Source organism: Rattus norvegicus, chromosome 12 (genome assembly GCF_021556685.1).
Source record: "Rattus norvegicus strain SHRSP/BbbUtx chromosome 12, alternate assembly SHRSP_T2T, whole genome shotgun sequence".
NCBI classification, from domain to species: Eukaryota; Metazoa; Chordata; class Mammalia; order Rodentia; family Muridae; genus Rattus; species Rattus norvegicus.
In genome coordinates, this window is record NC_141545.1 from 8,599,959 (window position 1) to 8,615,062 (window position 15,104).

General features: G+C 44.1%; 1 pseudogene; it reads left to right on the plus strand.

Moving 5' to 3' along the window:
- Positions 1–2,226: 2,226 nt before the first annotated feature.
- LOC148002102 (solute carrier family 61 member 1-like) lies at positions 2,227–3,571 on the plus strand (annotated as a pseudogene).
- The last annotated feature ends 11,533 nt before the right edge of the window (positions 3,572–15,104 follow it).

Below are 15,104 nucleotides of genomic sequence, written 5' to 3' on the forward strand. Positions count from 1 at the left end.
TATGCTGCTTTCTGTCTGGTCATTTTATCAAAGTAACAGAAAAGTATTTCAATCAAATCTAATGCATAAGAAGTGGAGTTGGTACAGAGGAATCTGGTGTGCTGAACCTATGGATCCTGGAACAGATCGGTCTATCGCCATCTTGAAGAACTCATATATCTAGATGTTTTTATTAGAAGAGGGAGGTACAAAGAGAGCATGAGCAGTAAGCCTGTCTCCTGAACAAAACATTTTTATCTACAGCATTTTTCTTCTTTATCTTCATAATTAGAAAACTGAAGCTTATTCTGGCCACTGTACCAAGTGCTTTTAATTTTCTTGAAACAGATGTTATTTTTCATAAAATTAAACCTATCATCCCCTTACAGTTTTCCCACAGGGAATGTCTATGAACATACTAGCTAGCTCAATAAGAGAGTATTCTCATTCTGAATGGCAGGTGAATACACAGTCTCAAGGGCTCCCAAGAGTCTGAGAATTAGTGGCAGTTGTGGACTTAGCATTAACAAAGACATAGACATGTTCACCCTTCTAAGTCTTAGGGAACGTTACAGAAGAGATTAAAGAGTACCTAAGGCCTGCACTCTGAACTGACCCAGTGCCACAGCTCTCTGTATCCAGATCCCATGGGGATAGAGCTGGATTCTCAGAAGTGCGGCCCAACCTGAGAGCACAGATCCTGCCAGGAAAAAGCTGGTCCAGGAGTGCTGACACACCTGAGGGCACAGATAAGACCACCACTTCTGTTCGAAGGGACATGCCCAGAGCCTTCAGGACACAGGAACCAAGGAACAGTCTGGGGATCCTTCTCTTTTCTGTCTGTGCCTGGAGCTGACCCTGGGCCACAGCTCTCTGTACCTAGGTCCTATGGGAAGAAAGCTGTAGTCTCAGAAGTGCGGACAATCCTGAGAGCACAGGTGAGACCACCACTCCTGTTCACATTCCTGGCCCAAGAGGAACCCACGTGAAGCCCTCAAGACACAGGAACTGAGAGGCAGTCTGGGACAGGATTCTTCTGTTTTCCACCAATGCCTGAGCTGACCCTATGCCAAAGCTCTCTATACCCAGATCCTCCTGGGAGAAAGCCTGTCCCCAGAAGTGCTAACACACAGGCTTACAGGAGGGGCAGCCACTGTCAGAGACATCAAGACCTGCTAACACCAGGGATAAGCAGATGTCAAGAGGCAAGGACAAGAACCTAAGCAACAGAAACCAAGGCCACTTGGCATCATCAGAATCCATGATCCTCTCGGTGTAATTTGGGCAAAGTTTTCTGAATTTTGCAGCAAAAAAATCCCACCATTATGTTTGATGACATGGGAACAAATTTTCTAATGAACCCACAAAATGGACTGAAGATAAGGCCTTTCATCAACGCTCATCTAAACCGTGATAAAGACAAGGAACTGGTGAAGCTCACTCAGTACCTCAGCAGAAAAGTGGCTGAGATCAGGTTTGTGTACCCCATTGGTTAGGCCAGTTCAAGGTCCAGTGATGAAAACTTCAGGAGAGAAATATCTTCCCTGGAGTGTTATACCGTGATAAGACAGGCACTTTCACAATCTTTAGTGAAATAACTCATATATGTTATTCTTTGTGGATAGGGCCCTACAAACATTTGGAGTTGCATTCAGATCTAGAAGCAGATGCTCTCTATTGACTTGGTGTGATATGTTAGGGTTGCGTCATCTGCATTCGGAAGGACTTCAGGTGTTGTCTCTATGTGACTGATTATCACAGTACTCTCAATGAGCTGTTGTGGTCAAGTGTTCCAGGATAGACAGCTGGCCAGGAGTAGATTTAAGTGCCTACCATTCTCAATGATGAGAATTGCTGTGATTACTGAATCCATTTGACATTACCAGGTTTTCTGTCTAGAGGCACAGTCCACTGCCCCTCATGTTCAATATTTAAATATCTAGGAGAGGGCCTAAGTGTCTCTTTGAATATCTTCATTCTCCTGAGGGTTGTTAAGTTACTGCCATCAAGATACACGAGATTCTGCAGTAAACGCTTGTCAGATGCCGTGGCTATCATGGTGACGGACATGAGCGAGCCCAACTCCTGGAAGCAGGCTATGAAGTGTCCAGTGGTGGGTGGGGAAGGCATGCTGCTAGAACCCATGCAGAGCCAGAGCCAGTATGTGGAGGGCAGCTCAGCTGCCTGGATCTGAATATGTCTGGAGTGTCCCCTTAATCAGGGCAGCAAGATATCTGGGGGTCCATCATGCTGGTGATTGGCTATTTGTCTTTTGTGGGCCTCCTGGCCTCCTGTCTGTGTCTGGAGCTTTCAAAAAGCAGATCCAGCCCCCCTAGAAGAGCTTGGACAAATCCCTCCTTCATTCGGTTTCAACTAGATATCTCTCAAGTCTACTTTCTGGCCCTGGCAGTGAACTGGCTCCAAGCCTCCTACCTGTATAAACTCTATCAGCAATACCACTTCCTGGAGGGTCAGATTGCTATCCATTACGACCGTGGCCTTGTCTCCATAGTCCTCTTTGGCCTAGTAGCCTCCTCCCTGTGGACTGGCTGGGTCATACGAAGTCCTGTGTCATTTTCTCCCTCACTTACTCTCTATGCTGCATAACCAAGCTCATTCAAGACTATCTTGGGCTGTTGGTGGGAGTACTTTGTGGGCTGTCCATTGTTCTCCTCTTCTCTGCCTTTGAGGCTTGGTACATCCATGCACACATGGAGAGGCATGACTTTGCTGCTGAGTGGATCCCAGCTGTATTTGCCGGAGCTGCCTTCAGGAACCATGTGCTGGGTGTGTCAGCAGATGTGGCAGCTGAAAATGTGGCTAGTTGGATGGAACTGTGGCCGGTAGCACCCAGTGTGGCTGCCATCTCTCTTTTGGCTCGAGTGAGGGCCTTGACTGTTGAAAACTCGGGAGAGAATTATGACTGTCAGCAGTGCCTTCTCTGAGACCTGTGCTGGAGGCCTGTGCTGCCTCCTGTCTTACCGCTGGGTGATGCTGCTGGGTGTCCTGTTTGAGAGTGTCATCTTCATCTTTATCTTTGTCTTCCTCTGGACACCTGTGCTAGACCTACCTGGGCCCCACTGGGCATTGTGTTCTCCAGATTCATGGCTGCCAGCCTTCTGGATTCTTCCCTGTACCAAATCGCCGCCTCCAAGAGCTACCACTTTAAAACCATGCACCTACTTTCCCTCGCTGTCCTCATTGTTGTCTTCTCTCTCCTTGTGTTGATTTTCTACTTCAGTCCAGGCCAAGAAAATCCTGTGGAATCCTTTGTCACCCTTTTACTTATTGAATTGGACTTTGGGCTCTACTTTCCCAGCATGAGCTTCCTGTGAAGGAAAGTGATCCTTGAGACAACACTGGCTGGTATTCTCAATTGGTTCTGAGGGCCCCTCCATTTACTCGCCTGTCTAGGGCTCCTTGTCTCCATGACAGTGATTGGAAAATGGGCATCAGGAATATGTTTAGCATCTGCTCTGCCATCATGGTGACAACACTGCTGGCATAGGCAGAACTCTTCACTGTCATGAGACACAACACTGTGTTGTGGGGGCCCTGGCACACCATGGAGCTCTATGCTCCTGAGCTTTGATTCTATCAGACAAGGGGTCTGAGATGGGCTGTGGAACCCCACCTGCACAACTATGACTCACTTTGTGACTCTGTCATACAGCCCCTCTGGCATGGTGAGCTGCTGAGAGTGGTGGCTCCTGTTTATTATCCTAGTGCTGGAGAAGCAGAGGCAGAAGTTTGCAGTATCAGCTTGGCCTACACAGTACGTTTCAGTACAGTGTGGACTATAATGTGAGGCCCTGTTTGAAAACACAAAGAAGGGCAAGTGAGACATCTGAAACATACTTGTTCTCAAGCCTGATTAATTGAGTTCAATCCCTGCAAGGTGAGTAAATATCAATGGAGAGAACAGACTCCACAAAGACATCTTTAGACCTTCACCCTTATACGGTGGCTCATGTGTGTGCATATGTGTGTGTGCATGCTCACGGACACACAGATACATTATAAGGACACAAATTTGTCTCCTCAGCTTAATGGGCAACTTTAACCTCAGTATTGGGATACTCATAGAATAGTAGATTCCATGGTGCTGTTAGACATATATCAGCTAGGTGTGGCAGCACGTTCAATGTTCCATGGTAGACTATATTTCAAAAAACAAGAGAGAGGGACTGGATTAAGGGGCATTTGTTGAGCCTCCCTGATCCCGGTCCACAGGTCATTGCTCCCAAACCCCTTGGGAGAGAGAGCTCGCCGCCCAGACAGGTGGGCACTCCTGAGACTGCAGAGCGGAAGAGACCACCAATACTGCCCACCCCTGCCCACATCCCTGGCCCAAGAGGAAACTGTATATAGCCTCTGGGAACCTGAAGATAGGGGCACTCTTAGAGCAGACCCCCTGCAGTCCAGACACCTCCAGAACCTGAAGAGAATCAGTCACAGTTCTCTGCATCCAAATCCCGTGGGAGGGAGAGTTAAATCTTTAGAGGGGCAGACATACCTGTGAAGACAGAAGAGACTACACTCTGCCCACATTTCTGACTCCAGAGGAAAACACCTAACACCATCTGGGACCCCGGTGCACCGGGGCTCTGGGAAAAGGTGGCGCAGACCCTCCAAGTTGCTGCCCTCACAGAGAGTTCAGAAGCAGCCCCCCCACGAGCAACTTGAGCTAAGAGACTACAGGTAAGACAAACTTTTCTGCTCCAAGAGACCTGCCTGGTGGACTCAGGACACACGCCCACAGGAACAGCTGAAGACCAGTAGACAGGAAAGACTACACGGCCGAAAGCAGAACACTCTGCTCCCATAACTGTCTGAAAGAAAACAGGAAAACAGGTCTACAGCACTCCTGACACACAGGCATATAGGATAGTCTAGCCACTGTCAGAAATAGCAGAAAAAGATAACACCAGAGACAACCTGATGGCGAGAGGAAAGTGCAGGAACCCAAGCAACAGAAACCAAGACTACATAGCATCATCGGAGCCCAATTCTACCACCAAAACAAACACTGAATATCCAAACACACTAGAAAAGCAAGATCTAGATTTAAAATCACATTTGATCATAATCATGGAGGACTTCAAGAAAGACATGAAGAACTCCCTTAGAGAAATGCAAGAAAACATAAATAAACAAGTGGAAGCCTATAGAGAGGAATCACAAAAATCCCTGAAAGAATTCCAGGAAAACACAATCAAACAGGTGAAGGAGTTAAAAATGGAAATAGAAGCAATAAAGAAAGGATACAGGGAAACAACTGTGGATATAGCAAACCAAAGGAAGAGACAAGGAGCCGTAGATACAAGCTTCACCAACAAAATACAAGAGATAGAAGAGAGAATTTCAGGAGCAGAAGATTCCATAGAAATCATTGACACAACAGTCAGAGATAATGTAAAACAGAAAAAGCTACTGGTCCAATACATACAGGAAATCCAGGACTCAATGAGAAGATCAAACCTAAGGATAATAGGTATAGAAGAGAGTGAAGACTCCCAGCTCAAAGGACCAGTAAATACTTTCAACAAAATCATAGAAGAAAATTTTCCTAACCTTAAAGATATGCCCATAAACATACAAAAAGCCTAAAGAACTCCAAAAAGATTGGACCAGAAAAGAAACTCCTCTCGTCACATAATAGTCAAAACACCAAGTGCACAAAATAAAGTAAGAATATTAAAAGCAGTAAGGGAAAAAGGTCAAGTAACATATAAAGGCAGACCTATCAGAATCACACCAGACTTCTCCACAGAGACTATGAAAGCCAGAAGATCCTGGGCAGATGTCATACAGACCCTAAGAGAACACAAATGCCAGCAAGGGTTACTGTATCCTGCAAAACTCTCAATTAACATAGAAGGAGAAACCAAGATATTCCATGACAAAAACAAATTTACACAATATCTTTATACAAATCCGGTGCTACAAAAGATAATAAATAGTAAAGCCCAACATAAGGAGGCAAGCTGCTCCCTAGAAAAAGCAAGAAACTAATTGTCTTGCAACAAAACAAAGAGAAGACAAGCACACAAACATAATCTCACATCCAAATATGAATATAACAGGAAGCAACAATCACTATTCCTTAATATCTCTCAACATCAGTGGACTCAACTCCCCAATAAAAAGACACATATTAACAAACTGGATATGCAATGAGGATCCAGCAGTCTGCTGCCTACAGGAAACATACCTCACAGACAAAGACAGACACTACCTCAGAGTGAAAGACTGAAAAACAACTTTCCAAGCAAATGGTCTGAGGAAGCAAGGTGGAGTAGCCATTCTAATATCGAATAAAATCAATTTTCAACTAAAAGTCATCAAAAAAGATAAGGAAGGACACTTCATATTCATCAAAGGAAAAATCCACCAAGATGAACTCTCAATCCTAAATATCTATGCTCCAAATACAAGGGCACCTATATACATAAAAGAAGCCTTACTAAAGCTCAATGCACACATTGCACCTCACACAATAATAACAGGAGATTTCAACACCCCACACTCATCAATGGACAGATCATGGAAACAGAAATTAAAAGGAGACATAGACAGACTAAAAGAAATCATGAACCAAATGGATTTAAAGATCTTTATAGAACATTCTATCCTAAAACAAAAGAATATACCTTCTTCTCACCACATCAGGGTACTTTCTCCAAAATCGACCATATAATTGGTCATAAAACAGGCTTCAGTAGATACAGAAAGATAGAAATAATCCCATGAGCCCTATCAGATCACCACGGGCTAAAGCTGGTCTTCAAGAACAATAAGGGAAGAACGCAGACATATACATGGAAGTTGAACAATGCTCTACTCAATGATAACCTGGTCAAGGAGGAAATAAAGAAAGAAATTAAAGACTTCTTAGAATTTAATGAAAATGAAGGTACAACATACCCAAACTTATGGGACACAATGAAAGCTGTGCTAAGAGGAAAACTCATAGCTCTGAGTGCCTGCAGAAAGAAACAGGAGAGAGCATATGTCACCAGCTTGAAAGCACACCTAAAAGCTCTAGAACAAAAAGAAGCAAATACACCTAGGAGGAGTAGAAGGCAGGAAGTAATCAAACTCATAGAAGGAATTCGGTAGTGCTCCATCTGTTTCAATTTTGTGCAATAGTTTGGATAGTATTGGTATTAGGTCCTCTATGAAGGTCTGATAGAATTCTGCACTCAACCTGTCTGGACCTGGGCTCTTTTTGGTTGGGAGACCTTTAATGACTGCTTCTATTTCATTAGGAGTTATGGGGTTGTTTTACTGGTTTATCTGCTCCTGATTTAACTTCGGTACCTGGTATCTGTCAAGAAATTGTCCATTTCCTGCAGATTTTCAAGTTTTGTTGAATATAGGCTTTTATACTAAGATCTGATGATTTATTGAATTTCCTCTGATTCTGTAGTTATGTCTCCCTTTTCATTTCTGATTTTGTTAATTTGGACACACTCTCTGTGTCCTCTCGTTAGTCTGGCTAAGGGTTTATCTATCTTGTTGACTTTCTCAAAGAACCAACTTTTGGTTCTCTAACACCAGGACCTCTACACTATCCCATCCCTGCATCTTCACCTTCCATGCACTAATCGTTCATCCGTCTCCTCCTGTACAAAACTTCTGATGATTTTTCCCAATTATTTCACTTCTATCATGCAGCCTGAGCGCATCTGTGGATTAATCCACCAATCAAACAATGTTTTGGGTATCGACTCTCTCTTACATTGGTGATGGTGTAGCAGATGGGTCTCTCACATCTCTCTTAAAGGAAAGACATGTTGCCGTCATGGAGGTACTTAAATATGTTTCTTGCCCCACTATTCATAATAGTTAAGGTAGGGAGCCCACCTTGGTAGCCAGCAATGGAAGAATAAAGGTTTCTGTTGCTGTGATAAATACCATGACCAAAGGCATCTCCTGGACATTGGGGTTCATTTCACCTTACACCTCATCTTACATCATCAAAGGAAATCGGAGCAAGAGCTCAAAGCACAAACTGACACAAAAGTTATGGAGGAATTCTCTTTATTGTCTTGCTCGCCATAGCTTGCTGAGCCTGCTTTCTCCTATTTCCCAAGATTGCCAGCCTAGATATGGCAATAGTCATTGTGATATTGGACTTCCTACATCGAACACCAATAAAGAAAATGCCCTACACACTTGCCTACAGAACACACTTTTTTCAATTAAGATTGTTTTTCTATAAATTACCTTAACTTGTGTCCAGTTGACAAGAAAAAACTGGCCAGCACAACAGAATAGAATTTTTCTCAGTCATAAAGAAGAACACAGTCAACACTCTCTGCAAGATCATGGATGCAACTAGAGATAACCACATTGAGTGAACCAAGGCAGTCTGAAGAAGACAAATGTATGTTATCCCTATTGTGGTTCCTACACAGTCACATTAGATCATGTAATCACATATTAATGAAAATAGAAATGAAGTTGCCTAGGGAAACAAGGGAAGAATGATGGGGAGGAGGGAAGGATGGAGTAGGGTAAGGGGATACACTCAACAAGGGATCTACACTTACAAGAAATTTAAAACTATTAATAAATTTATTTGTGGTCGTGTGTAGATATGTGCATCAGAACACATGTATGGACGTCAGAGAACAACTTACTGGAGTTGGTGTCTCCTTCTATCATATGAATCCCAGGGATCAAAGTCAGGACACCAAGCTTACAAATGAGTATCTTGGTCCACTAAAGCACCTCATTTTTTTTTAACAAGCACGAGTAATGTTTAATTTTCCAAAAGATAAATTAGGAGAAAAATCTCATTGTGACAGTTTCCCACCCCTACATACCCTTAGGAGATACATTTGGTCAGGTAGGTAAGGCTGCCTGAACTTCAGAACATGAATCAAAAAAAATTTAAATAGATGCATAGAAAAAAACAGAATATTTTGTCCATGCATTTGAAGCACTAATGTTAAAATGGTCTTGAGAGGCCAAACTTACTCCTTCTTGGGACTGGATTTTATCTTAGAAAGAAAAAAAGAAAAGAAAAGAAAATCCTGAGACTCGACCTTCAGCTGAACCCAAACTGTACCCAAGTACCAGGAAGGACCTTAGGACTTGTCCTTGGACTGAGTCTCTCCCTAGCAACAGTCAATTGAAGATTAGTCTGATTGTTTTAGTTGTATTTTCAGACCATTTGTGATTCTTCATGGTCTTGCTTTAGAGCACCTGCCTGTCATCTTACAATATTCATTCAATTAGATGCTTGCCAGGATGGGCACCCCTCACTCACTCCCACTTCCTATAAGACCTTGTCTCGATAAGAGTTCAGGGCTGCTTCACCAAGGCGGTGAGTAAGCCCAAGCTTGAGTTTGTAATAAAGAGACCCTAACGTGATTGCATTGAAGTCTGCTCCTGGTTGGTCTTCTGGGCTCATGAATGAGGCACATAGTCTTATGGCCCAAGGATATCTACAAGTTTAATGTAATATCTGTCAAAATTAAAATATGAGTCATACCTGGTGGCATAAGCATTCAGTCCCGACTACGTGGAAGGTTAAGGCAGGAGGGCTGTAAGTCCAAGACCAGTTGGACTACAGAATGAATTCAAATGCAGTCTGGGCAACTCAACGAGGCCCTTTCTCAAAGTTAAAATAAAAGAAAACATGGGCATGACATCATTGGTCTGGGGGGTATTGTTTAGATTTGATCCCCCAAAACACAGGCAACAGAAGCAGTGCATAAATGGGAGCACATGGGAGTAGTCCCACACAGTGTTAGACATCTATGGACTAAGAAAAAATGTCTATAGATGCACACCTGATAAGAGATTAATATGCAACATTGATTAGGAACTCAACCCTCTAGTAAAACAAAGAGCCCAATGAAAGAATGGGCAAAAGACCTGTGCATGTGGCTAACAGAGACATGAAAATTATGGTTGAAACCACTAATCACAATGACAGTGAGGTGTCTCCTCACACAGAAAGTGTTAATCAGACTTAGAGGAGGTACTGTATCCATTCTTCCTTTGAGGGACATCTGGGTTGTTTCCAGCTTCTGGCTATTGTAGATAAGGCTGCTATGAACATAGTGGAGCATGTGTCCTTGTTAGAGGTTGGAGCATCTTTTGGGTATATGCCCAGGAGTGGTATAGCTGGGTCTTCAGGTAGAGCAATTCCCAATTTTCTGAGAACCTCCAGATTGATTTCCAAAGTGGTTGTACCAGTTTGTAGTCCCATCAGAAATAGAGAAGAATTCCTCTTTCTCCCATCCATGCCAGTATCTGCTGTCGCCTAAGTTTTGATCTTAGTCATTCTGATTGGTGTGAGGTGGAATTTTAGGGTCACTTTGATTTGCATTTCCCTGATGACTAAGGAAGTTGAACATTTCTTTAAGTGTTTCTCAGCCAATCGAGATTTCTCAGTTGAGATTTCTCTGTTTAGCTTTATACCCCATTTTTTAATTGTGTTATTTGGTTTTCTTTATTTTGGATATTAGCCCTCTATTGGATGTAGGGTTGGTAAAGATCTTTTCCCAATCCGTAGGTTGCCAGATTGTCTTATTGACAATGTCCTTACAGAAGCTTTTCAGTTTCATGAGGTCCCATTTGTCAATTGTTGATCTTAGAGCCTAAGCCATTGGTGTTCTGTTCAGGAAATTTTCCCCTGTGTCAATGTGTTCAAGGCTGTTCCCACTTTCTCTTCTATTAGATTCAGTGCCTGAATGCATCTCCCTGTTCTGCTGCCATTGGGTGCTGGGTTTTGGGGAAGCTCAGGGGGTGGGAGAACACAGTCTAAGATGAGGCAGGTTGAAGTTGGGGTTCTTTGATTCTCAGGAATCTGGTTGCTGCTGGGGTGCTGCACAGAGGAGTTGGGATCAAAGGATCAGGGGTCCATGGGCCTGCAATGAGGCCAGGACTATTGGGAGCTCGTGGCTGAGAATAGCAACTAGACCAGGGCCAGGGGAAATGGCAGTTCTGGCTTAGCTCGTTGGTAGTGCTTGTCCTGAGCTTAGTGATGGTTGTCTGGAAACACAGAGAGGCCTTCTACAGGAGACTTAGGCTGTGCTCTGTAGCAAGTGCCTTCTCCATGCTCTCTCTCCATGGTGGTTTCGATGGAAGAGACAGCCCATGTTTATCCATACCATTTATTGACTGTTCATTGTGGAAAATACATGCATACCAGTTCCTCAGGGTGGACCAGAGGTTAAATACGTTTTGCCGGAAGGAATGTCCGGGAGGGGAAGATTATTGGCTAAACCCTCAGGGCCTCTAGATACCTCATTAGCATGGTGACCTCTGTTCTGGGCTACTCCACTGATGTGGGGAGTGTGGTCACATGTTCTACGTCAGGAATCTGGCAGGGATAAGTGAGCCACCTACCATCTCATGTGGCCTGGGTGCCAGGGACTCTGAACCTGCTCAGGCTATTGTTGTCCCACAGCTCTTCCTTTTCTTTTCTTAAAGGAGAGGTGTCATCAGAGGGACTGTCTCTTACATTATTTGTAGTGAAAATTTTGGGTTGGGTGGGGAGTAAGTATAAAAATAAAACACAACTAAGTCAGAGGGGTAACAAAGGGTGGGGGCTAGGAAGACAAGGGGTTATTGAAAAAATAAATTGTTCAGTAGGTTGAATAGTTAGTGAGGGTATTAACATTGGTTTTCCATAGACATCATTTAAGTTTCCTCAAGTTTGGTAGCCATTAGGTGCAGACAAGAGGGTTCATCTGTTGGTGGAAGGTCCCAAGGCTGTCATCTGTGGGTCTCAGAGTCTGTCTCAGAAGTCTTTAGTCAGATGGTGTGTCTGGACAAAGGCAGCTTCATTGCTGCTGGCAGGTTCAAGGAGATGGTGGGTTGGGCAGGCTCCGTCTGGTCTGTGGCAATGAAAGACCCTCAGATTGAGGAGACTCTTGCTCCAATTCCGAGGACACCCACCACCCCACAAACACGAGGGACTCAGTCTTGATGTAAAAACAAGAGGTTTACTTTGGGATACCAATGCATTGGGGCTCGACACGGTCCTCACGCAGGAGGGATGTGAAGAGCCTCAAACAGCAGAAATGTACAGTTTATATAGTCACACAGCTTCATTAGCTCAGTTATTCCGGTGCCAAGGATATCTGACTAGGCAGATGTTTTCCGTCTTGGAGTTCCCAGGACAAGGCTGCAACCATATCAATGCAGCCATTTCAGTACCAAGGACGTCTGACTTGACAAATGTTTTTTGTCCTGCAGTACAATCTATAGTGGTCAGTCAGCTTCCCGGAGGTGTTTCCTGCCTTGTAATTGTCCTGTAGTAAATACGATCTATACCATCTGTTCTTATGGTCAGGCAGCTTCCTAGAGAGTGGGTGGGAATGTGCTTTCTGTACTTTCTGGTCTATTGTCTAATGTCTAGGGGCTAAGCAAGAACCAGCTTAAAAGATTCTCATTCTTAAGAAATGGCTGCACTAATATCAAACGGGGATCTTTCAGCAGCAGTGCTGTCTTTTCCCCTTTTGTAGAGATAAAACTGTAGAGTAATCACAACAGAGGAGCAGAACCCCAACAGGGTAGCGAGTCGTGTATGTTAAGCTTGGAACAGTTTGCTTGGGAGCACATTATGGTCTGTTGCTATCGTTAGGACCAATGTTGGGATAGAAGTCTCGGCTGGAGCCCAGATAAGTATGGTTACATGTGGAGAGGTTTAATGAGAGAAGAGTAGAAGGGGGGAGGAACAAAGGCCGGCCATGAGAACTTGGAGGGAAAGGGGGGTGTAGACAGAAGGGATAGGGAAGAGGGGAAGAGCAGGGAAGAGAAGAGAGCAAAGAGAGAGCAAGAGAAGTAAGAGGAAGGGGGGAGCAAGCAGCCCCTTATATAGTCAGGCACAGCTGGCTGTTGCCAGGCAACTGGGGGGCGGAGCATGCTGCCAGGTAGCTGTGGGGGTGGAGCTTAGACAGAAAACCAACAGTTACGGTCCTGAAAAAAAAAAAAAAAAAAAGCAAGGTTGCTTGAGGAATTTAGCCCTGGATCTGTGTTATATAAAGGAAATAAGAGGGAAAAGTTGAGGATTTATCTGCTTTGGATGGCTGAAGAAGAAAATACCATGTTAATTATGTATTTGGGATAGGCAATAACAGCTTGTCTGTAAAAGGAAACTAGTTGCTAATTAAGGATTAAATAATGGTTATCAGCATAGTTGGTTTGACCTATGGGAGTAGATTAAATATGATCTTTGAAACTTAAAAGAAATTTTAAACAAATTAAAAAATCTTAGGACAATTTTAGGATAGAAGGCATGAATGCTAGGAAGAAAAATAAACATTTAAATAGAGAAGCGTGAAGAATTTTGGGTTAAAGATTTCTCAGCAGTAAGATCTTATCTATTGTCTTTGCTTGGTGGGCTCTTTTCGCCTAGATGCAGTGTGTGTGGGAGGGACCTGCTCTGCCATGCTGTGGGTCGTGTGCTCTGGCAGCCGGTCCTCATTCCTCAGTCCCCCTTCTCTCCCCCCAGCTTGTTTTTTTTTTTTTTTTTTGGCAGGTATTGGTAGAAGGTGTATACCTTAAAAGTAGAGCAGGAAGAGAAGAGTGGTACCATATTAGAGGGAGTCAGGCAGTACCCATAGCAGCATCGTTGCTGGAGTTAGGCACGTCGGTGGGAGAGAACAAGCACCTGGCCCACTTTTCAGCCTGAACCACACAGAGCCATGTGGCAGGTCTGCGGGGCTCGGGGTGTGGCAGAAAGCAGAGGGCCAGTTGGTTGGGCGGGCTGCAGGAGCTCAGAAAAACAAGTCTGAAGAGTGCTTTTAAAAGTCAAAGGGGTAAGGGAGCCAGGAACTGAGAATGAAGGATTAAAGCAGCTAGAGCGAAGGGGGAGGGGGAGGAGGAAAGAAGGAGAAAGGGGTCAGGGAGAGAAGAGAAGAAGAGGATAAGAAGAAGAAGGAGGAGGAGGAGGAGGAGGAGGAGGAGGAGGAGAAGGAGAAGGAGAAGAAGAAGAAGAAGAAGAAGAAGAAGAAGAAGAAGAAGAAGAAGAAGAAGAAGAAGAAGAAGAAGAAGAAGAAGAAGGAGAGAGAGACAGAGAGAGACAGAGAAAGACAGAGACAGAGACACAGAGAGAGGGGTAGGAGGTGGGGCAAGGGAGAAGGGGAGGAAGAGAGGGAGGGAGGGAGGGAGAAAGAGAGAGAATGGATGAGAGAAGCCTGGGTCTAAACTAATGTCAGGGGTTACTCAAGGTCCTTGTCTAATCTGGAGCTCTGGTGTAGGTCTGAGTGGGACAGCAGCAGGGGTATGCATCAGCAGGGCATGGGCCACATTGTAGCATCAGTTGTGGGCCCATGTTCTGCTTCACTGCAGGGGTGTAGGATATGCTGCTTGGGTGGGCAGAACATAGAGATATTGTAGGAAAAACCACTTAGCTCCCAAAGCCAACAGATTAAGGGGTGTGGCTTTTTGCATAATAAAGGGATGGCAGCTTGGAACTGGGGCAGAACAGTCTGAACTTCTGGGCAGGCGGAGATACAGGTGAAAGACTCCCGGAGAGGGGAGACCCTCACTCAAGCCTTGGGATGATGCGACCCCCCAAGAACTCATGTGAGTCCTTGCTGTAATCGCACAAGGTTTATTGGTAGGAACCAGTGCACTGGGGTCGAGACTGGTATCCCACACAGGGGTAGAGGAGTTTGACACTGAGTAGCTGAGAGAAGGGGTATTTAAAGGAAGAAACCATAACCCAAGGGGGTAGTGATGGCATCATTGGAAAATGTTGAGAATACCAGTGAAAGATCACAAGGAGAAGCTTCTTGTCTCTCAAGATTGCTTTTAAGATTGTAATCTAACTTTGTGTCAGCTAGTTCCTGGGAGAAGCCTCCTGTTATCTTTACTAGGTCAGAATCACGTACTTATCTTAAGCCCTTTTATCTAGTTCCTAGGAGAGCAGGCTCAAGAAATGTGACCTTTTTCCTACTTACAGATAGAGAGCAGGGTCTGGAATTTGAGGTATTTAGGGTTCCTTAGGGGCGAGATAGCATTTTAGCATTTTTCAACTTCTGACATCTTGGCTGTATTTTTTTTTAAATTCAGTTCTTTATAAAGTCCCTTGTTAAAAAAAAAAACAATAAAAACAAACCTTAAAGGGTGGGGCAAAGTTTTAAAAAGAAAAG